The 22,585-nt window shown below is 48.4% G+C and overlaps 1 protein-coding gene across 2 annotated transcripts in view; it reads left to right on the top strand.

Moving 5' to 3' along the window:
• Positions 1 to 22,585, top strand: part of Fstl4 (follistatin like 4) — a 395,011-nt gene that overhangs the window by 127,396 nt on the left and 245,030 nt on the right. The window lies entirely within an intron of this gene.

Genomic DNA, 22,585 nt, shown 5'->3' with positions numbered 1-22,585 from the left:
ATCAGACAGCAGGGGCTCCTTGTGTCTGGCTTTCCACAAGCGCCATTCTCTGAATTTCTCATGTTGTGTGTGTGAGTGAGTCAGCCCTTGTTCTTTTGCGCTGCTAAAACATGTCCTATTGTAGCTGTGACTTTCAATGGCTTTTTTTTTTTCCCACCTGGTTTGTTTTCATTCAACCCCCTTCTTTGGGTGGAAAAAGAAACTGGATCTTCCAGAAGTCTTATGTCCTTGTTAGAGATATCATGAGCAGAGTCAGGCCAGCCCCAGGCTAGCTGCTTCTGTTTGATTGGTCCACACAGTTAGGTGCCAACTTCTGTGTGCCCAGTGCCAGGCTGCAGCCAGGTACACCCGGCACATCCCCTGTGGGCCTCTCGTTCTCTAGGAGGGGGGTGAACCACAAGTCAGAAAACCAAGGTGCAAAAGGCAGGTGAAGGAGAATAAATAAGGCCATGTGAGAGCCCAGCAAGATGGCTCAGTGGGTGAAGGTGCTTGCCACAGTGCTCCGCGGACTTGTCCTTTGACCTCTGTACACATGCTCTCTCTCAAATGGTGATGATGGTGGTGATGACGGTGATGATGATGATAAAAGATCAAAGAAACTGTAACAAGAAATGCAACTGTTTTGTTAGCATTTTCATTTTACTTAAACCTTTCTCAAGAATTTCACCCAGCATCAAGCGCTTAAGGAATTATCCAGGTATAGTGGCATAGTCCTGTCATACTAACACGCAGAAAGCTGAGACAGGAGGATTGCTTTAAGTTCAAGGCCAGCCTGTGCTACCAGGTTAAGACCCTGTTGCAGTGTGTGTGTTTATGTGATGTGTGTGTGTGTGTGTGTGTGTAATATGTATTTTATGTAAGAAATGTTGGGATTTGAGACTCCATGTTTGAGAATCTTCTTGCCTGTGTGGTTTGGGGATGCAGTCACAACAACAAAATGTCTATGGATGGGGGGGGCTCTGCCCACACTCTATGGGGAATAATGTAAGACCCTCCCAGCCCCCATGTCCCTCCTCTCCCCACCCCAGCCTGGCAAGGCAGCCTTCTTCCCACTGTGCCCATCCAGGTCAGTGCTGAGGCCTCTGGAGCCTCAAGCTGAATGAAGTCAGTATGTGAGAGCAAATTACCCCAGTTATCTGGCCATGTAGAAGGCTGCAGCACTGCCTTTCATGAAAAATTAAAACCTTGTCGTGATCTGATGGAAAGAAATGGATGAGGCAGCTGGGGGTGAGAGGGGGGACTCAGCTATTGTGCATCAGGCAGATGATAAACTACACGTTTTCCCGGCTCTGGGGATCAATGGAGAATGTTAAAGAGAAAAACCACAGAAGAAATTAAGATTAAATTTGCAAGCCCATAATATTGGGCCTGCACCCTAACAACGGCAGCAAAATGAGTCCTGCTCCTAAAAATGCATTATTTATTCCTGCCTGTTTCCACAGTGACAGATGTTCCTCCCAGAGGCTCGAACCCAAGCGGGTTATAGACGGAGACCAGAGACAGGCAACCAGCTCACGGATACAGTTAGAATTTCAGATGAGCCGTGGAGGTTGCGTCTTTAGACTGTTGCGTGGACCATCATGCCATAAATTGTGAGGATGAAGGCAGCTGAGTGAGTCGAAGTCCAAATGGGGCCACAATGTACTCTGTACACAGCATAAATTTTATTAAGAGGGGGGAAAAAGCAGGATTGGTTATGCAGCTCATCCCCACGTTTTTCATTAGTAGAATCTCACAGAAGCATTGTGAGTGGTTTGGGGTTCAATAGGGACCTTCCACAGAAGAGCATAATTTGCTTCCTAATGAAATTCACTCACAGTGATGTGTAGGAGAGAGAAAGTGAGAAAGAGAAACTGTCCCAGTGGCATCAGTGGCTGGGCATCTGCCTCCCATGCCATCACCACGGAAGCCACAAAGACCAGGCGATGAATAGTTTACCATAATTGAAATATAAAATTATATGAAATACCCCTGGTTCAAAGTGTCTTTTAGTACCCATGAATAGTTATCAATTATCCAGGTAAATTTCTACGTGAGTTATTTAAGAAACTGGCATTTCTCGAGAAGGTGGAGAGAGAGGGGTGGGAGGAGAGAGAGAGAGAGAGAGAGAGAGAGAGAGAGAGAGAGAGAGAGAGGCAGAGAGAAAGAGAAATTATATAAAGTTTTTGGAGGTAACATTTGAAGAAGAGGCTTTAGGACAAGTTTCTGTCCAGGCCAATTACAATTTCAGCTATTTGTTTCCTGGGAGAAGAGGCAGCAACAGAAAGTTCAGAGGTCACATTATCCCTGGATCTTTCCTGGGGGAGACGTGCTGAAGCTCTGCTGAAGTGGGCATTTGAGAATCACTCAGAGTAGTTGAGTCCTAGCCCTGATGGTCTTGAACAGGCCACCTGGTCTCTCCAGCCTCAGTTTCCTCCTCTTCCAGTACCAATGCAATAAAACCCTCTCCACCCAGGCCTGCTGAGTGGATGCAGTGAGATGCACAGAAACTGTTCAAGACTGAGGAAGGAGTGTAGAGTGCCTGCCCTGCACAGTGGCGGGCTATCGGAAAGAACTAGAAGAAAGAGAATTTGTTAGAAGAGAGAGTGGGGCTAAGGAGATGTATCACTGGCTGAAATGGTTGCTGCACAACCACTGGCTGAATTTAGATACCCAGCATCCATGTAAATATCGGGAACCTGTAACTCAAGCCTCAGAGGAAGAAACAGGATCCCCAGAGCCAGCTGCTAGCAAGATCCTATAGAGCCACACTGGTGAACTCCAGGTCTGAGGGCAGAGACCCTGCCTCACCGAATAAGGCGGAAGAATGATAGCGTATTATCTGATGTCGGCCTTGGATCACCGCGTGCGTGTCCACACATGCGTGAGCATACACGTACACACACACACACAAACATACTCACAGAGGCACACACACATACATGTGCATGACTAAATAAATAAATAAATAAATAAATAAATAAATGAGTTAGCAAGAGAAGAGAAAAAATAAAAAAATGGTAGAAAGGTTACTCAGTAATTTATGGGAAATTTTACTCCCTCCCCTTAGAAATGAGAGCTGTCTGACAAAACTAGACGCTATCAGCAAGATATTGAGGGATGAGTTTGTTTAAAACCCTCTTCTCCCCTTTTTCTGTCTCTCCTCCTTTTTCTCCCAATCCCTCTCTTCTCTCTCCTTTCTCTCTCCTTTCCTCCCCTCCCTTTATCACTTGAACAGGTAGTTTAAACCTTAAACAAGAAGAGTGGACAAACACGCACAGTAGGGTTCTTGGCTCCTTGAGAAAAACGCAAATGGCTGAAAAGACACGAAGCTTTTGAAAGCAAACGACCGGCTGGCTCATTTTGTGCACCGGGCCCACCTCCGTGCGTTACAATACTGCTGGAGAAACCAACTTCATGGGACAGCCCTCACGCAGGCTAGTTTATGCAGATCTGTCCAATCTTAAGATGAAGGAAGATTCTCTGGCCTCGGCCCTAGGGGCTGGACATCCCTGCCCCTGGCTTAGCTTGGTCCTTGGCCCTGTCTGGTCATGTCACAAGTTCATAGTATGGGGCATGAGAGACAACTTGGGCCTCAGCCTTTCAGATATGGCTTACTCAATAGACGACCCACTGGGCTGGGCCAGGGAGACCCACTGTCCACAGAGAGTACAATCTCTGGCTTCTAAGTAGAGGAAAGGTAACAGAGTAGAGCGACCTGGAAGGCACGTGGAGGGCACCGTCATGGGATAAAAAGTACTGCCTGCTCAAGTACTGCTCACACATGGGTGAGGATGGTCCGTCTGACATCTGATGGTCTGTTTTCTGTGAATGAGCTTACCAAGGATGTAAGTGGCCACGCCATACAAATTTCACAGGATAATTTGCCCTCCCTAGCCAACAACCTCTCCCTAGCCAGCTTTTCCACGTCAGTCATGAATATTTATGCCTTGCCTGCTTGAAATGCTTAGAAAAGGAAACAAAACAAAACTTTGCTCTGTTTTTTAAATTTTTCTAAGATGTAAAAGCGTTGGGTATAAGGTAGCAACAAGGCCCTACTGAACCAAGAACTTAGAGCAGTCAGTGTTCAGTGCTGTGGGGTAGTTGCTGGGTGGATGTAGTTGCTGGCAGCAGAACAAAGAAGTGGGTCTGCCCAAGCCCCGCTCCATGAGCAAGCCTTGAAGGGGTTACTTGGAGAAGAATGGGTGACTCAAAAGCAACGGGATTTCTGAAAGACCCACCCCAGCATGGGTGGGGACCCAGGAAAGCTGTGTCCCTGGAGCTCCTTGCACAGCTCCCAGGCTTCACCCACTCTTTCCCCAGCAACTATTTATCACTTTGATGACTCGAGGAGAGGGGCTTGTAAATCTTGTGAGTTTCTTGTACTTCCGGAGACATGTAGGTTTCCTTAGCTTCCGGAGCTTTATGACCCACCTCCTGCCTGAGCGTTTCAATTTGGAGGGGGCAGCAGCTACAAAGAAAGACCTACAGAAAGAGCTACATGGTTCAGCTGTGCTTCAAACTCAAGTGAGGCGGGGAGAGCTTGGGGTCATACCCCTAGACCGGCTTTCTGGAGCCACAGCTGGAGGTTCGTGTTGAGAGTCCGAGAATTTGAAATCAGTCTGGCGATATAGTAAGAACCCCATCTTAAAACAAACAAAAAGCCAGGATGCTATAAGGCGTTTGTGAGAAAAGGCAAGTGCCCAAGAGGTATTAGTAACTGGCCATCCGATTCTATTGCGTTTCTTTATAATTAAGCTTAAAGGAACCAGCCTCGTGCTAGATGCTAGACACTTCCAGAGGCTTGGGGTCACTTCCCTTTGGTTTCGCTCTTAGCAAGTCTCTTTTCTGGGTTTTGCCATCTCAGCTCTTCCTCTCAACGGTCTGTCTCCTCACACTCTCCTGCTGGCCTTGGGTACCTTTCTTTGCTGCTCCCTCTGTCCTTCTCTCTCTTCCTCCTCCTCTTACTGTACTTGCTTCCTGCCAAAGGCACTACCCTGTTGCCTCCTCAGAGAGCCCTCCACAAAGACTTTTGTTCGTTTGTTTGTTTTAGCTCTGCTGTTTAGAGTTTCTAGAAAGCAGGGGCTCTGTGCACACATCCTGGCAGGGTGGCTCACTCGCCAATGCAGACCCATTCCCAAGCAAATTCTCTGAAGCAAGGGGAAGCTGATTATGCGGGACCACTCCAAATTCAATCTGCTGGTTATGTTATCACTGGAGCCCGTGATGGAAGCACTGCCCGATAATTCAGACTTGCCTATTACTTATTCTTTATCTAGAGGAAATAAAGAGAAACAATTACCTTGGTGTGACATTCTGCCATCTCTACAAAGCCACCTTGCACCCGAGACTTCACCAGCAGCCGAAATAACGAGTTAAATGCTAAATATTTCATGGAGGAGAGAGTGGCGGGGCTATTGAAAATAAATTTAAAAGACCTTCATGTATTCTGGTCATATATCCCCGGCATAAAACTTCTCCAGAGATAAAATAGCTTTATGACAGGCGGGGCGATGGGAAGGCAGAGTGGAGGAGGTGGGGAAAAGAATCCTGAGGACTCCTGCAACCTCGGGGTGACCCGGCAGAGGGGAGCAGGGTCGCACAGGCATCTTGGAAATAATTGAGGTTGGGCTGTTGCTGCAGAGCCCTTTTCAGTGATGAATTCTAAATGATGAATGACATCTTGTTACGGCCTCTACTCACCTACCTGTTGGCAGACTCCTGGGAAATCCAATGCAGATGTTACTGCTGTAGACCAACTTCTCAGGGACGCGGCCTGGAGTCTGGGCTCGGTGCTTAGCTTGAGAAGCTCATCCTGCGGCTTCCAGATTCTTCCAGACATAAATGGCCAATCCACTGTCCAATCCCGGGTCCAACCAGCGCTGGATGTAAGGCTGTGAACCCTTGAGACACAAACACACTCTCTCCTGTTTTCTTACCATTGAGGACAGGCCGCCGCAGCCAAACATGAGGAGGATGCTAGGGACACAAGATGTCTTCCGCTGCTCAAGGGACGCTGGGGCCGGTAATCTTCCCGAGAGTGCCGAACACGCTGAGAGTAAGGGAGCGCCCCGAACTAGAGCGACGGAACTGGGGCTGTGCAAAATGCTTCAGCGGGTGGAGCATTGACCTCGCAGGTACGAGGATCAAAGTTTGGACCCCCAGAATGCATGTAAAACCTAGACAGACGTGACAGCTGCCTGTAATCCCAGCATTCAGTTTCCGTAAAGTAAAAAGTGAGCAAAGAGGACACCTGGCATCAACATCATGCACATGTGAACACGTGTGCTTGCATATCCACATACAGGTGGGCCTGTGCCTGCCTCTGCGCCTGCGCCCGCGCCTGTGCCCACTTTTGCACAAATCACAGGGCTGGTTCTATTGAGAGTTAGCCAAAGCTCCAGAGAAACTGCTGACGTTTACGACCTTTAAAGGAAATTGCTAGGAAAGGAGAAAGATAATTTAGCAGTAATCATGGGTATTCCAGCTCTTCCTCCTGACCCTGGCGTTCACAGTTTTCGCTCAGTGCATCAAGCATTCTTGGCAATTAGATGTGCTCGCCTTATGAATGCCAGGGCTGGGGAGCAAGAAATGAAGGGCCCTCGCTGCAAGTAGCTGCCTAATGTTGCACGCCCTGCCTCTAAGCCAGGGAAGCCATGGAACTCTGCCCATCCCCGTGCACAGACTGCCTTTGATGACAGCTGCAGAATAGAATTATTGACACAGACGAGCAAAGCCTGACATTTCCCGCTGATCATTGCACTTTTCCATTGCATGGGTGGAGCTGGTGTGCTCCACCATATGAGCCAGAGATGCAATGGCCAGGGCCCTTTCCCACAGGGTCAACCTACCTACAGAGCACCGTGCGCCCTACTGGGCCCTCGGTGAGTATGTGAGTGAGTTCCCCTCGACTCCTTCCGTTGGGAACTGTGACTTTAGTTGCTGGACTTGGAGCAGGAAGATGATTCAGGGGCCAAAATCTGGGCCACGGAAGGATTCTGAGACTGTTTGGGACCCTAGTGACAGGGAGCCACCTGTGTGGATGCCACACGCCCCATTTCTTGGCTCTCCCTAAAAAATGAGGACCAGCCCCTTGCACTTCCCTGACTCTAGCTTGGGAAGAGACTACAGCAGAAATTGAAGCAAGACCTGCTGTCTGCTTTCTTTACTTGGGTGGTGGAGGGGCACGCCAGACCTATCACAAGATTTCTCTAAAAGGGTTCTTCTGATCGTCTTAGAGTAAGGACATATCAGACATTTCATTTAAACACGTCTAGAGAAGAGCATTGCTCCAGAAGCTGCATGCAACAGGGGGCCACGCTGTCCAGCTCTAGCCAAAGGCTCAAGCCTCGCTCCGTCCTGCTGAAGCTTTGCAGATGGGGCAGTGTGGGACTGCCGGCCTGGAAGGCTGCCAAGCTGCTGACAGGCTCTGATGTGTCACCTCTGCAGAGCACAGCATTGATTTTTTTTTTCTTTCTTTTCAAATCAGAGTCTCTCCCGATGATCTCTAGAAACTGGAACCAGAGCACCAGATGAGAGCATGTTGGACAGGCAAGGTTATCTTCTCTTGAGAGAAAATCGACAGCTACCCCTGCAGGGAGGAGAAGTGTCCAAAGCAACAGGGAGGGGTGGGAAAGGCCTGTCAGAACCTGACCAGAGTCGTACGCTCTGCAGAAGTCACACAGTGCCAGCTGAGAAAGAGAGGTCGTTAGCATGAGCCCACCTGCCTTGGCTCTTGAGATTTTTCTTTTGAATGGGGAAGGGCGTTGAGAACAGGGTCTTACTATATAGATGGCTGGCCTGGAATGCCCTACGTAGACAAGGGTATTTTCAAACTCAGGGAGATGCACCTGCCTCTGTCTCCTGAGTGCTGGGGTTAAAGACGTGTGCCGCCACAACCAGCTTCCCCACCAGAGCCCATCAGCAGGGGTCCACATGAGGGGAGGAGTGCAGGAGGCAAGCCGCTGAGTTCAGGACCAATGCAGTGGCTCACTGAGGGAGCACGAGAAAGTCCCATCCCTAGTCCAGCCTCCGGCTGCTCCTCTGTGTTGGCCAGAATCCAATGCAATGGCCAAGATCTGCCTCCTCTCACATCAGCATGTTCACAGCCTCCCATCGTTGGTCTCTTGGCTGATTCTAAAAGTGAAGGACAGAGGCCGAAAAGATGGCTCGGTAATCAGAGCCCTTGGTGCTCTTGTACAGGACCTAGATTTGGTCCGGCTTGCTTGCTCCAGTCTAGAACTTTTTTTTTTTTTTAATCTGTTCTGAGTTTCTCAAGATAGCTTGTGTCTTGTTTGTTTGGTTTTTGTTGTTGTTTACACTTCTCATTTTCTGGAGCACACTCTTGTTATTAAAAAAAAAAACAAACAGAATAACAACAGCCCCCCCCCCAAAATATATATATTTAGGGGCTCAGGCATGTGTCACCCGAATGTCCAAAAATGTTTTTGTTCTGTCTTCATACAATTGAAGACAATGAACTCCAGTGTTCTTCCCAGCCAAGATAATATAGCTATCACAATCGACAAGCCCACCTGCCCATGCTACACCCCGCACACACATGGCAGAACCTGCTCATCTCTGCAGTGTCAGCACAGAGGCATTTTTGCCGTACACAATAACTATGGAACCAGACTCCTTCCCTCGTATGGGTTCCAAAGCCGCTGGGCGAGGGCAGGAGAGAGAGAGCAGGAAAGGCCCCTGCTCAGAAATGGTGCCTTATTCCACCCCCGTCCCTGTTTCTCTGCACAGGTCACACGGCCCCCTGTAAACACAGATGGGCCAGTAAGTAAGTCCCTAGGAAGGGAAAAAGACACCCCTGTACTGTTACAATGTCACCTGTCAGCAGGCGGTGTCACTGATGACAAGCCCAATGCTGGGACCGAGGGGGAGGCCTTCACATACAACACGCACCCTCACTCACAGGCGCACAGACCCACATGTTCTCAGAAGAGGTAGATGAGGGTGTGTTACACCGCGTGTATGTGTTCTGCCCTGACTCTTGTTTCCTATGAGCGGCCCACTGAGCTTGTTTGAAACTTCTCAGAGTCATCCGTGTCTTGATCCAGGCTGTCTGTGACAGGGTACCACGAACAGTAGAAGTTTCTTCCTCAGGCTGGAACTTCATTGGCTAAAAGGGATTAGCCCCAAGCCTGATGGCCGGAGTTCAGCTTGTGGAGCCCATGAGGTAGAAGAGAACAGGCCTCAAGCTGTCCTCTGATCTCCACATGTATGTGTGTGTGTGTGTGTGTGTGTGTGTGTGTGTGTTCACTGTCTTCCACATGTGCACATACTCTAAGTTAATCACAAGGAGAGACATCTACTTCCATTGGAGGCTGGGAAATGAGAAGCCAACAATAGGGACTGCAGCTCCTATCTGTGTCTTCGCATGGTAGAAGGGGTGAGGTGTGTCTCCAGGGCCCTTCAACCACTGTAGCAGCCCCTCCCCATCCTCTGAGAGGCACGTGAGTGTAATGACAGCCAGTCACTCCTTCGCCCCCATGCTGTGCCCAGACATGGCAGCTGAGGCACTTGCCTCCAACCCACAAACTCAATAATCAAGAAAAGTGGTATTAAATGCAATATTTTGGAAGTTAAAATTAATGCAAAAAAATGTCCGTGGTGAACAAACTATTTAATACGCTGGGTGTTGTGAGGTTCTGTAAGGATGTGTCTGGCTTTAAGGCTTTAGCGGTCTTTCCATGTGTCTGCCACAGCCTAGCTTTACTTACCTGTCCTCAGAGGAAAGACAGGTGTGTGTGTGTGTGTGTGTGTGTGTGTGTGTACACGTGATTTTCTCATATTGGCTTTCTGTCGTTCTAGAAATTTTAATTTCATTAAAAAAGAAAAACACCCTGGAGCAGTTTTCTTCTCACATATCTTTTTTTTTTTTCCTCAGAGTTTCTGCCTCCCAATATATTCTATTCAGTATTCTGGAAAATTCCTTTGGCTTTGTTCCTCGGTCTGAGTATGGGACATTCTGGGTCAGAAGCCCATGCTCAGAAAGTACACTATTAAGTGAGGTCACCCAAGTTCACAAAAGAAACAAGCCACGTGTCCCCCTGGTCTGCAGATCCAAGACAACAGTGAATGCATGCATGTCAACAGGAAGCAGTGGGGAAGGTCTGAGAGTCTAGAAAGGAGGCTCAGCGAGGACAGTACCAGACAATGAAGAAGCATGGGGGGAAGGGTCATACACAAATGTCCCAAGGACTGCAAAAAGAGGAAAAGCGCAGACACGGATGTCTGTTAAGAAATGTCACAACATCTGACATCATACGCTGATGAGAGGAAAGAAAGAATTCATGCTTGGGCTGAGGAGAAGGTTCAGGGTGTAGCAGCTTCTCATGGAAGAGCTGAGGCCTTTGTTTGATCTCTAGGTCGTGAATGGGGGAGAAAGCTAACCAGTTCCCGGAAGTTGGTCTCTGACCTCCACTCCCATGCTGTGGCTAACACACACACATACACACACACACACACACACACACACATGCACAATTGAGAAACAATTCATGTTTCTGATTTCTAAGGACACACTGATTTCTAAGGACATTCCTATCCTTAGAGTTCTAGGATGACGGTTTTCTTCCCTTTTTCTCTTTTTATTGTATTTTGGGGGCATTTGGGGGTTGAGATTGGGGTCTCCGAGCCAGTCTTCTTGAACTTATAATGCACCCAAAAATGACCTTGACCCTTGACCCTCCTGTCAGGACCTCCCAGGATTTGGGATTACCGGTGTGTGCCACCATACCCAGTTTGAGCTGATGTTTTCTTGGCATCAATTGAGGTCCTTAGTTAGCAATGTGTGGTTTCCCCTGATTTTTACTTTTTTTATTTTCAGCTCTCTTTTGCCATGTAGATTACTTCAGTGGTTTTGGGTTGTGTTTCAATTATCATTTTTGTTGACTCGCTTGTTTTCAGTCCCGATGTGATCCTAATATACGTGTTTTGCATTATGGCCCCTGTGAGTCTTAGTTGTCCATTCACCCAAGTAAATGTAGAAGTGCAGAGGCTGGCCGGAAGCTCTCGTTCCAGGGCAGGACTTGGCAGCTGGAGGTTTCCAGTGGAGGATGAAGGCTTCCCCTATACAGTCCCATGCCACAGTAAGAAAGATTTTGACTTCCACATGAACCATGGTGGGTTTCCTCTCACAGTTCCTTCTACATTTTTTACGGTTTTACTTCTATTTGTGTATAGAGTGTGTGTGTGTGTGTGTGTGTGTGTGTGTGTGTGTGTATGTGTGTGTCTGTCTGGGTTCGTATCTGTGCACATGAGTTCAGTTTCCACAGAGACCAGAGCTGGGCACCAGATCCTCTAGAACTGGAGTTACAGGTGATGGTGAGCTACCTAGTAGGGTTGCTGGGAGCCAGACTTAGCTCCTGTGTAGCAAGCACTCTTAATTGCTGAGCCAGCTCTCTTGCCCCCTCATTCTACTTTTTAAGAAAAGAGCCCACTGAGTCCTTTTGCATCAGGGCATCTTTACTTCTCCCCGTGCTCATCTTGGCTGTGCCTCTAGGGGAGGTGTGAATCTGGAGGTGGGCTCCTTTCCAGAGGCAGCCCCCTCTGCATCTGTTCTTGACTGTGGGCTGTGAACCGAGGCATCCTGTGCCTCCTGTCCCGGAAATGTCCTTAAATCCCTCACTCTGAAGAGGCTTCTCCCATTCTCTTTGTTGGTGGGTTTTCTTTTTAAAACTCACTCTGATGGAGTCTTAGAACTAGGTGATAAGCCATGTCGTCTGAGGACCTGCCCCCTCTTTTAGCTTTGAGAGATCTGCTTTCTGCTTGCAACTTCCTGTCTCAGCTCTGGAACCAGCATCTATAAGGCCACACCATGCATGTTCACATCTGGAAATAGCCTCTGACCCTTGTCCCTTTCCTATATCCATCAGCAACCCCACAGGGCTCCACTTTCTATATCTGATGTAACATCTGTCCACACTTTCCACCTTACCCAGGGCGTTGCAGCCTCGTTGCCTTCCCTCCCTGTTGATCACTGGCCTTTCTTTCTTTCCCTCTGCTAGCCTTTCCTCCTTTGAGAGAATGATCAGCCTGAAATGGTTAATCTTGTGCCCTTCCCAAAGCTGGCTCTTACTGCCCATCAGCAACATCTAAACTCCACCCACCTTCCTAGCCACCTGGTCTCACACTGCCTTCCTTACCTGCTTTCCTATGGTTTCTGTTACTGATGAGGCTTGTGGGGGATGGGGGTGGCCACCAGCCTCCCTGCAGAACCTGAGCTGCCTCCTTCTCCAAGTCCATTTTCAAATCGTACCAAGCTTTGGGGACTCTAGACTAAATTCTCACTACAGCAGGGAGGCTTCTCAATTCCCAGCAGTAGCAAGGAGCTTTGTCCCTTCATCCACTCCCTGACCTTTCCTGGAGCATCTGCCATGCAACTTGGAGGCACCTGTACCTAGGTAGTGGTAATGGGTGGGGTGGCATCCACTTCTCTACTGAGCTGTGAGATCCCAGAGGTGAGGTTACTCATGACTAATCCATCCGCTGAAGCCCCTCAGCAGACACATGACACTGGAAGAGGAGTACCCGAATGGCTAGCTGACCAGGAATCTCAGGCCTGGACCTTCGGCTGGGGCGTAGCGTGGTGACTAGCTAACCCAGTGGCTGGATGGGAGGGCAGCTGTCGTGATGCTAACGCTCCTCAGGGTGTGGAAGGCTGCCTTGTGCCTCTCCCCACTGTGTGACTTCTCCTGCGGATCTGTGAGCAAACATCTATTCACCCCACATAGCCAGGAGTCTATTCAAGGTTGTCATCTCTACCTATCACAGATTGTGGTCCTCACCATTCCAAGATGGTCTCCCCAAGTTGGGTCTAGCCCATCAGGATGGAGTTTTGTGGAAAGCACGAGACCCATATACTTGGCAGCAACACCAGGCTCTAAGACAAGAGCCATGTGGGTGCTAGGGGTGCTCTGTGGTGTATAAGAGGCTGGCACTGTGGCAGATGCCCTGGTGTCTCTGCAGCAGAAGTAATCAGCTCTTATTTCCATTTGTCCAGTGAGTGTGGCTACTAAGAAGCTGTGAAGGTTATATCCATACATGGTCCTTGGTTAGAGAAACAGTCTCATGAAAGACCCCTGTGCCCTGATATATTTGGTCCTTGTGGAGCTCCTGTCCTCTCCAGGTCTTACTAACTCCCCCTTCTTTCATATGATTCCCTGCACTCTGCCGAAGGTGTGGTTATGAGTCTTATTATCTGGTTTAACCTAGAACCCCTGCTCGGATATAGCCCATGGTAGCTCAGTATCCAAGTGGGTTCTCTAGTAAGGGGAACAGGGACTATTTCTGACATGAACTCAATGGCGAGCTCTTCGACTCCCCCCACTCCTGAGGGAGGAGCAGCCTTGCTAGGCCACAGAAGAAGATATTACAGCCAGTCCAGCCAGTCCTGAAGAGACCTGATAAGCTAGGGTCAGATGGAAGGGGAGGAGGTCCTCCCCTATCAGTGGACTTGGAAAGGGGCAGGGAGGAGATGAGAGAGGGAGGGTGAGATTGGGAGGGAATGAGGGAGGGGGCTACGGCTGGGATACAAAATAAATAACCTGTGATTAATATAAAAAAATAAAAAATAAAGAAGCTGTGAAGCGGGGGTTTGTCTTGGAGTCTGCCACAGCTGCACACCTCTCTGTTCCGGAGATGTCCCTGCCCTTGACAGGACAGGAAAATTAGTCCATAAATTATGAGCCTAGAAGGGACCTGCCAGTCGCCTCCTATGTGGTACTGAGGTTGTCGCCCATGAGCGCCCCATTCTGAAGGCAATTAGTCTAATTGCTTTTGTTATTTCAGAAAACAAATTAAGCCACCCAAGTGTTTCCAGGTAGGGGGAAAAAAGTCTGTAATGTATAAGAAACATTTCAGGGATGTTTACCTCACAGCCAGCCACCGGTGTGAGCAAACAGCCACCCGCCATCGTGAGCTTTGTGAGGTGAGCAGCTGCTTGGGTGGCAAGGATCTGTGTGTGCAGGGCCCTGGAGGCCATCATTGTACCCTTGCCCCCTCCTTTTCTCTCTAGCCAGTGAGGCCTGTCGATGGGTTCAGTCCCTGCTACTTGCCTTCACCACTGCCCTAGATCAGACCTACCCTGAGTGGTCAAAATTAGTGAACTAGCCACTTCCCCAACACACAGACACACACGCACACACCCAAGCTGGGCTCCCTGCCCTCAAACCTGTCACCTTCCCTCATCCACCATGACATCTGCCACAAGTCAGACCCTTAATAGCTTCGGGGCTTCCTGTAAGCTAGAGAATGTGCCTCCATCTGCAGCCTAGTTCCTGTGTGCAAGCTTTGGGAGAGCCCTCAGCTTCATCCTAGGGTTTGGTTGGTCCATTGGTTGGTTTGCTTAGATGCTGGGGACAGAACCTAGGGATCATTCAATGCCCAGCAGGCACTTTTCCATGAAGGTACTCTCCAGCCTTTCTCCTGTTTTCACTGTGTTCTTTATGCCCTGTACCTTTGTCCCAGGTATTGGGTCGTTTTGAGTGTGTATGTGTGCTTGCTCCTTGATCTCTAGAACAAGTATGTTGGCTTAGTGTCATCTGCCCTGACCATGGCAGAAAGAGCTTGACACTTGGAGCTTGGTACTTTCTCTTGGAATGATGAGGATTCTCTTGCATTGAGTGAACAGCCAAAGATTATGGGTAAATGTCCCAAGGAAGCCATCCACTTCTGTTCAACTTAAAATTGGAAAGGTCTGAGGGTGGAGGGGTGGGGGCGTTGACCCAGTCAGGGTCCGTGTTGCCTCTCAGGCCTCATGGGAATGTTCAGGGAACAGGGGCTGGTGGGGAGCTCCCTGAAAGCAATGAGGACTATGAAGGCATAGGCTTTCTATCTCCATCCCCTCCGAATGAAGGAGCACCACAAATCAGCTGTGCTCCTTTTCCAAGAAACGTGCAAAACCTGCATACTCCCTCACGAAGCTCCAGGAGTGTGGTTGACATAGCCTCACAAGGTCCGGTCTCCAGGACAAACAAGCCTTTCACAGTGAGCCTCCTCCACGTGCCCACAGAAAGATCTCGAGAAGTAAAGAAGCCCATTTTGTTGGCATTCTTCTGGCGCATGTGTTAGAAAACTGGCAGAGGGCAGAGCCAGGAAGTCTTTCTTGTCAGCAGGACCCACTAGCTTCTCAAACAGGGAACCCAGGCCAGCCGGGTTGAAATCTCAGGGGCTGGGGGTGGGGAGCAGCTCTTGCTCCCACACTACTGATCTGATCCCTTGGGTTGGGGGTCTAGGAACAGGTGTTTGAAGCCCCCCTGGGCTTCTTGTTCCTGGGACACTCAACTCACTGTCTGAGAGGGCCCAGTTCTAGCCTAAGGACTGAGAACAGCAAAAACAAGTTGCCTTCTGCCTCAGCCTCTTCACTTTCTTGGGTCTGAGAGATGGCTGCTTGGAGATGATCCAGGAGCTCAGCCACCTTCTGCTATGATCTCAGCTTCTTTAACCTCCTGTCTTTGATCTGCATTTCCTGCTTCTGATGAAACACAGCCTGCTCCCCACGCCATCAGCAAAGCGCGGTGCGTCTTCAGCCAGCCAGAGAACTACTTGGAAATCCTAAGTGCCTCTCGGGATTCATTTTTGTCACGTGTCTATGTGCCACTTTGTCAGAGTCAGGATTAAGGCTTCCCTCACACCTTGGTCTGTGTTGTCTTTTCTTTCATACCTGAGCAGCACGGTCACCCAGACCAGACAATGCACAGGAGTCCCAGAGCCCACCTGTACCCACAGCCCTGGAGAGAACCTGCCTCCTTCTGTTGGTGAACCCCATGGGCACAAGCTTGTATGAAGTGGGTAGGGTGGGATGCCCCCCACCCCCCGCACCCAGCTCCTACCTGGAGCAGGCACTAGGTCTGGGCCAGCCCCGCTGTTGATACTATCTTAAACGCTAGTGAAGTTTTGTTTTGTTTTCCTTTAATGAAAGACAGCCATCTCCTTCAGACAATTTGAGCTTTGTAAGCTCAAGCTACATTTGTTCAAGGCATTTGGTGATGGGTGGAGCATACATCCTTATTATTATTTAACCAGGAAAAAAAATCAACATGTGCTTGGGAAAGAATGGTTTTATCCTGGAGAAACTTAGCAACACTCTGGTCAGTAACACAGGCACCTTCACTGTCCCGCTCCCTGTACGCATGATAGATTCCGGCTCGGGCCACAAGGTGGGTTCTGAGCTAAAGATGTTGTATGCGGGTGGGTCAGTGGCGAGGGGGTTGCATGGCAGAATGATGTAGAGATTTAAATGGAATCCTTCTATGACCTAGATGCAGGTAGGGCACAGCAAATGAAACCACACCTCTTGACCTCTTCCTTCCCCTGGGTGAAGTGACAGTATGAACATACAAAACAACCTGGCACCCATTTCTTCATGGTGGCAGTGGCCGTCATATCCATCCCCAGTTCTGCACAGCCCTGTAACCCCCTTCCGCTGACACGTGGGATGAGCACCTGGATGGGTTGTCGGGAGGGCTCTTCCTGGGTGTGGAAAAACTGAGGGGCTAGAGTTGAGGTGTGTCAGTTAACATACACACAGAGACTCTGTGATCGGCCATTTGGGACAGAATTCAACACCGACACAGGCTAAATGTGTGTGAGAATTCTCAGGGGTGCCCTGTTGCAGACTGGCACTCCAGGTGAAGAATTGGTCCTCAGCCTCCCCGACCTCCACCTACCTTTCCTGGCTCTTCCCATCCTCTCACCTGCTCACCTAGCTCTCTCTCATTTCCCATTTCTCAAGCCCATAGGACAGGCTTTTAGGGTGTGTCTTCCTGCCTTCTTCATTTAATACTTCTTGAAAATGCACAGGCATGGTCAAAGGGGTCTCTCAAAAACCTCAGACAATTCTTTCTTTAAAAAAAATGTAGTATGTTTGTTTATGTGTTTGCGGTGGGTGTGTGTACGCATGCTCATATACTTGAGCTTGGAAATTCCAGCGTGTGTATCTGGAGACCAGAGGACAACATGGAGGAATTTCTGTTCTCCTTCCATCATGTGGGTTTCAGGGATGGACCTCATGCAGTCAGGCTTGGTGACAACTTCCCTTTACCTGGTGCACCATCTTAGCAGTCATTTCCAGGCCTGGCCAGGTTGGCGATCACGGTTAGCCAGCATACCAGCCAAGCACGCTTTGTGATCATTCCGTCTCACCGACTCTCTGGAAAGGGCATCTTCCGCTTGAGTGTCTAGCTATGCTAACATCAAGCTTTTGACACTGGCTACAAAATTTGGTCTTTAATCTTCATGGTGTGTGGAAAATTCAGAATAGTGTTTATGTGAAAGTATTGCACCAGGAGGCTGAGTAGTCGGGACAAGGGGAAAGGAGAGAGGTGCTCTAAATGACAGGATTTCCCTAGATACTAGAAAGAAAAGCAATGCTTGGCTGCTGAGGGCAAATGAATGGCCAGTGGTTATGAGACTATGTTGACACTTGTTAAACATGGCGGTGAGGAGGTCAGTTGGTAGAGCCTACCCACAAAGCCCTGAGTTCAATCCCAGAACTACGTAAATTGAGCATGATGTTACCCACCTGAAGTATCAGGACTGGGTAGGTGGCAGCAAGAGGATCAGAAGTCCAAGGTCATCCTCAGCAACACAGTGAGTTCAAGGCCAGCCTGAGCTGCCCAAGACCCACATAAAAGCAAACAGCAGCAACAAAGAAACGGAGGTTCTATTCCTATAGTCAAGCCTGTCACAAGGAAGAGAGACACTGGACTCTGGAAGGACAAGTCCAACAAGAACAAGTAGGGATTTGTAGTCAATTGTCAGGGAAAGGGTAAAAGTTGCTTCAAGGACCTAGGTCAGCGCTAGAGAGTAGGAAACTTGACTGATGGTCAAGAGTGAGGAAGAGAAGCCTTACTGGCTTGTCAGCCTGTGGTTTCTGGGTAAATTGGTTTGGTGGAATTTTTCGCTTAAACTCAAGACCGTAAGCCAGGGTCAAGGTTCAGTGGAGACTAGGGCTCAAAGAAGCTCAGCTAAATTTTAATCAGGTCTTGGTCAGCATGTATCCACAGAGTGGGTAGTGACCCGAGAGGCCTAGCACAACCGCCATGGGACAGTGGAGTAGCCAACCCACAGCTGTGATGAAGGTAAGGTCCCCATGAAGTTGAATTCTTAAGGCCTAGAAGAGATCCGCCTGCCCCAAGCGGCATCTGTCAGCCAGGATTTGGGAAGAAGTTGATTTCAGACTTTGGCGGCATGTGTTCTTAGGAGCACTGAGGAGTTCAGATCACTGCTCCTATCTCTGAGGCCCACAGCTTGTCCAAGCTCAGGTCCTGACTGCCTTGGCAGTCACTTATTTCCTCAGGTTACAGAAAGCCCCACTCAGACTGGCCCAAATAATTAGAAGAATCATTCTCCTGCATTGCTAAATTCTTGGTAACAGCAGGTCTTAAAGCTGAAATGAAGAGCCTAGTTGTTTCCACTCTGCCATCCTCCATTGTGCTCCACTGGTTAACCCTGCACCTGGCCCCTGCATTGGCATTGTCTTAGTTAGGGTTTTATTGTTGTGAAAAGGCACCAAGACCAATGCAACTCTTATAAAGGACATTTAATTGGGCCTGGCTTACAGTTTTAGAGACTTACTCCATTATCATCATCGTAGGCTTAGATTTTTCACCAAACCTTCTTTATTTAAGGCTCATAAACACCTTTACCTCCTTTTCAACCCCTGACCTTAGGCAGGAGATTATTAGGGAAAAGGGATGTAGACCTCTTTTATCTACTTTCTGCCAATGAGGGTCTTTAGGGGATTACCAAACTCAGTCATCAGGATATCAGCAGTCCAGTCCAAAGGCTAACACCAAGCAGCAACAGGATTCGGAAATCGAGACCAGTCAGCGAAAGCTGCGAGACTCAGTTGGATTGACCAGAAAAATTTTCTCTGTAATGTCTCTTTCTGCAAAGATCAGCTTAGTGATGTGGATCCAAAAAGCAATGTCTCACTGTGCATGGACCTCTATATATCTCCTCTCCTCAGAGCCTACCCACAGATGTTCTCAGCTTGCCAAAGTCACACCCCCTCACACGTGAGAGCTCACGGCAAACCATCACATGTCCTCTCACAAGCCAACCTTCAGCAAAACATTGCATGCCCAGCTTACAGCAAAACATCACATGACAAAACTGAATCTTCAAAGAAACCAGAAATTTCCACATCATATCATGGTGGAAAGCATGGCATCACACAGGCAGACATGGTGCTGGGGGAGTCAAGAGGTCTACATCATGATCCATAGGCAGCAAGAAGGAGACTATATTTACACTGGGCAGGGCTTGAGCCATATATATGACCTCAAAGCCCACCCCCAGTGGGTCACGTCTTCCGACAAGTCCACACTCACTCCAGCAAGGGCACACCTCTTAACAGTGCCACTCTTTATGGGCCAAGCATTCAAACACCTGAAGCTATGGGGGGGAGGGGGGAGGGACAAACCGATTCAAACCACCACGAGTAGTCAACTCACAAATGTGGCAAATCCTTCTCTGGTGGACTCATATTTCCTAACCTGGAATAGGATGCATGCCCTGTCCTGAGGCAATCCTTGACATGGCAGTGAGTGTTTGGGAATGTCTTTGACTGACCATATGGAGTGAAATGGCAGGGGAGAGTCAAACAGTGTGTCTTCTACTCATGCTACCGTAAGCCCACTCAAGTGGAGTAAAAGTCAGGGCCACAGAGTTGACTGCTGATAGGCTAAAAGGTGAGTAAGACGTCTCGTCATCTTAGAGTGAGAACAAGGGGTTGTCCACACAGCAGAAGTTCTGGGCACATTTGCTAGGGTCCTAGGCTTTGCCCCTCAAGGGATGTGGGCATAAACCCTCTTTTATTGAATACCTGGCCTGCCCCCAAGCCTGGCCAGCTTCCTCTCTAAGAAGGTCCCATCTGCCATCAGAGCATCAGCGGCAGGGAGAGATGTCACAGAAACAGACATATGCCCTTGACTTGTTTCCTTGGTGAGGTCGAAACCTCAGTGATCCACGTCCACCTTTCTTTGTCCCTCTCCTCACCTCTCTGGCTACTTTCTGTGGTTGACTAGAACAACCCAGACAGTCTTCAGAAGCAGATGGCCAGCTGGCCAACTGAAACCCTTGATTACCTCTCCTGTCATGGCTGGCAGATGCAGTTATGTGTCTGGCAGGCCCCATCCACTGAACCTGCCTAGGCCTAGAGCTGCCTCAGCTTCCCCAAAGCCAGAAGGTTCCAAGGTGTGGCTGTGAAAGATGCATAAGCCTTTTCTCACTTGAGCGCCCTGATCATTTGTTCTCTCATTAGATGTGTATGTATTGGGGTGGGAGTAGGTTCTCAGATGAAGCAAATTTCTGAGATTTATTGCCCAGGCTGGTCAAATGGCATAATAAGTCATATGAATTGTATGGAATGCTCAGATAAGAGTATCAATAGGGAATGAGCACCAAACTCTCTCCAAGAGCACCAGAGTGACTGGCATGTTCCTGGGAACCCAGACATGCCCAGTCCATCAGCACATAGAGCTAGCCTATACTTCTGTACTTTGATTTGAATTACTTTCGTAGTTTTAAGGGTTTTGTCAGCTCGGGCAGGGGGATAAAAATCTTCATTCATGCCAATATGTTTCTGAGGCTGATTTGGAATCGCAAACATTAATGAGCCCAAATTAGGAGATTACACTCAGGAGCCTGGTGACAACAGAGGAAATTTTTGAAAAGCTCAGTATATCCTTGGGCATTGACATTATGTCCCTGCAAGAGACGGAAAGGCTGAGACTCTCCGCATCATTCCTGAAGAACCACTTCCGAAGGTAATCATCTGTTATGACAAGCCAGGATGCATGGTGGGTCCCAGCACTGCAACATGGAATTGAAACCCACACTACTTAAGGAATTCTCCTTCAAGATTGGAAATTTTAATAGCAGAGCAGCCTGGGCCCATGGAGTTTGAGTAGGTGATTTGATAGGTAAGCAGTCTACAATTCACTAGAGGGCTTTGACCCCAGTAGTTTATCACGAGGTCGTCACTTGGCCCTTCGGAAACAAAATTCATTTTTTTTTCTCCATGCAGAATACCTTTGAATGTGTTTTGACTGTTGCATTGGTATCCCAAATTTATTTACGCTTTACTGTTGTAAAAATACTTTCAGTGTGGAATTAATCAGGGAAGAAGGCTTCATGATAGCTAAAATAACATCACAGAAGAGGGTTGCTCTGTTTCTTGTCCTTTCCTGTAATAAAGTACATGGACAGAAGCAACTTAAGATCCCGGTAGGGAAGTCACAGCAGTAGAAGCTGGGGCAGCTGGTCACATTAGACCCTCAATAAAGAAGCGAAGAATGCCTTGCTCAGCTCAGGTGCTCCTCTTTATCAGCCCAGGATCCTAGCCCAGGGAATGATGCCACCCACAGTAGTTGGGTCCTTTCCACATCAATCAACGTCACCAAGTTAATACCCCAGGTACGCACAGAGCCACCTCTCCTATGTGATTCTAGGTCTCATCCATTTGGCATCTGAGATGAACCACAAGGATGATGGCGGATTTCCCACCTTAACTAGGGTGACCTGAGGGAAACAGACTTTCCTGCAGGAGGAAGACGCTAACCTCATAGCATGGAAGAGTGGGAAAGGATATGAGAGAGGAATGGGCTCATCCCTTAACTTACCATAAACAGAAAGTGGGATTCAGAGAAGGCATGTGGCCTAAGGCTACACAGCCAGCAAGGTAGGACTAGAACTCAGACCCACCAGAGAGTAATGCCTATGAGGTTTTTCAAGAGACTAGTAAGAATATTCAAGCAGTGTGGTGCCTCCTTGAAAATCTGTTTTCCTAAGTCTCCCCCCACCAAGGAACAGTATGCTCTGTTCTTCATTTTATACAAATAGATGAGGCTCAGGATGAGAAGACTCTTGGAGTCTAGAGACAGACAAAAATAAGAAGCAGAAGATAAAATTTCTAATAAAAAAAAATCAGCAAGGCCAGACTAATGAAGACGGAAATGTGGCAGAGCTGGATCTGAGGATGTGGAGAACACGTGGTCCAGCCAAGACAGATGACTGAGATGGAGTTAGGCAGGTGTGCTGTGGCCATGGGGAGTTTTGTTTTCTGCCCTCATTGGGAAAAGCACCATGGAACAGAAGACCAAGGCTCCTTGATAGGAACAAGGGAAATCGATGATGTCCTTGTCTTCTATATGACTTTTTTTTAAAAAAATGCTGTGACAAAGTAACACAGAAGCAACATAGGAGAGAAGATGCTTGTTCTGGTGAATGATGTAAGGGGATCTGTAATTAACTGTGGCAGAACAGAAATGGTGGCTAAGGTTGTAGTATGAAATTATTTTTTTCAATGTATCTTGGTAAATTAGGAAGCAGAGAGCTTGGGCAACATGAGGGTCAGGCAATAACCCTCACCCTCTTTCTCAGTGACCTACTTATTCTGTCCAACCTGCTGAAAATTGAACAGCTTCCTAAACAGTACCACAGCTAACGGCCACGCGTTCAAATACATAAGCCTACAGGGAACATAAGATTCTATTCCTGGCCTCCATGGACTCATGGCCACGGGATGCTGTAATATGTATTCAGTCTAGCTTCAAAAGTCCCAATGTGCCTAACAGTTTCAACACTG

Source organism: Meriones unguiculatus, chromosome 11 (genome assembly GCF_030254825.1).
Source record: "Meriones unguiculatus strain TT.TT164.6M chromosome 11, Bangor_MerUng_6.1, whole genome shotgun sequence".
NCBI classification, from domain to species: Eukaryota; Metazoa; Chordata; class Mammalia; order Rodentia; family Muridae; genus Meriones; species Meriones unguiculatus.
This window is presented reverse-complemented; position numbering and strand designations above follow the sequence as displayed.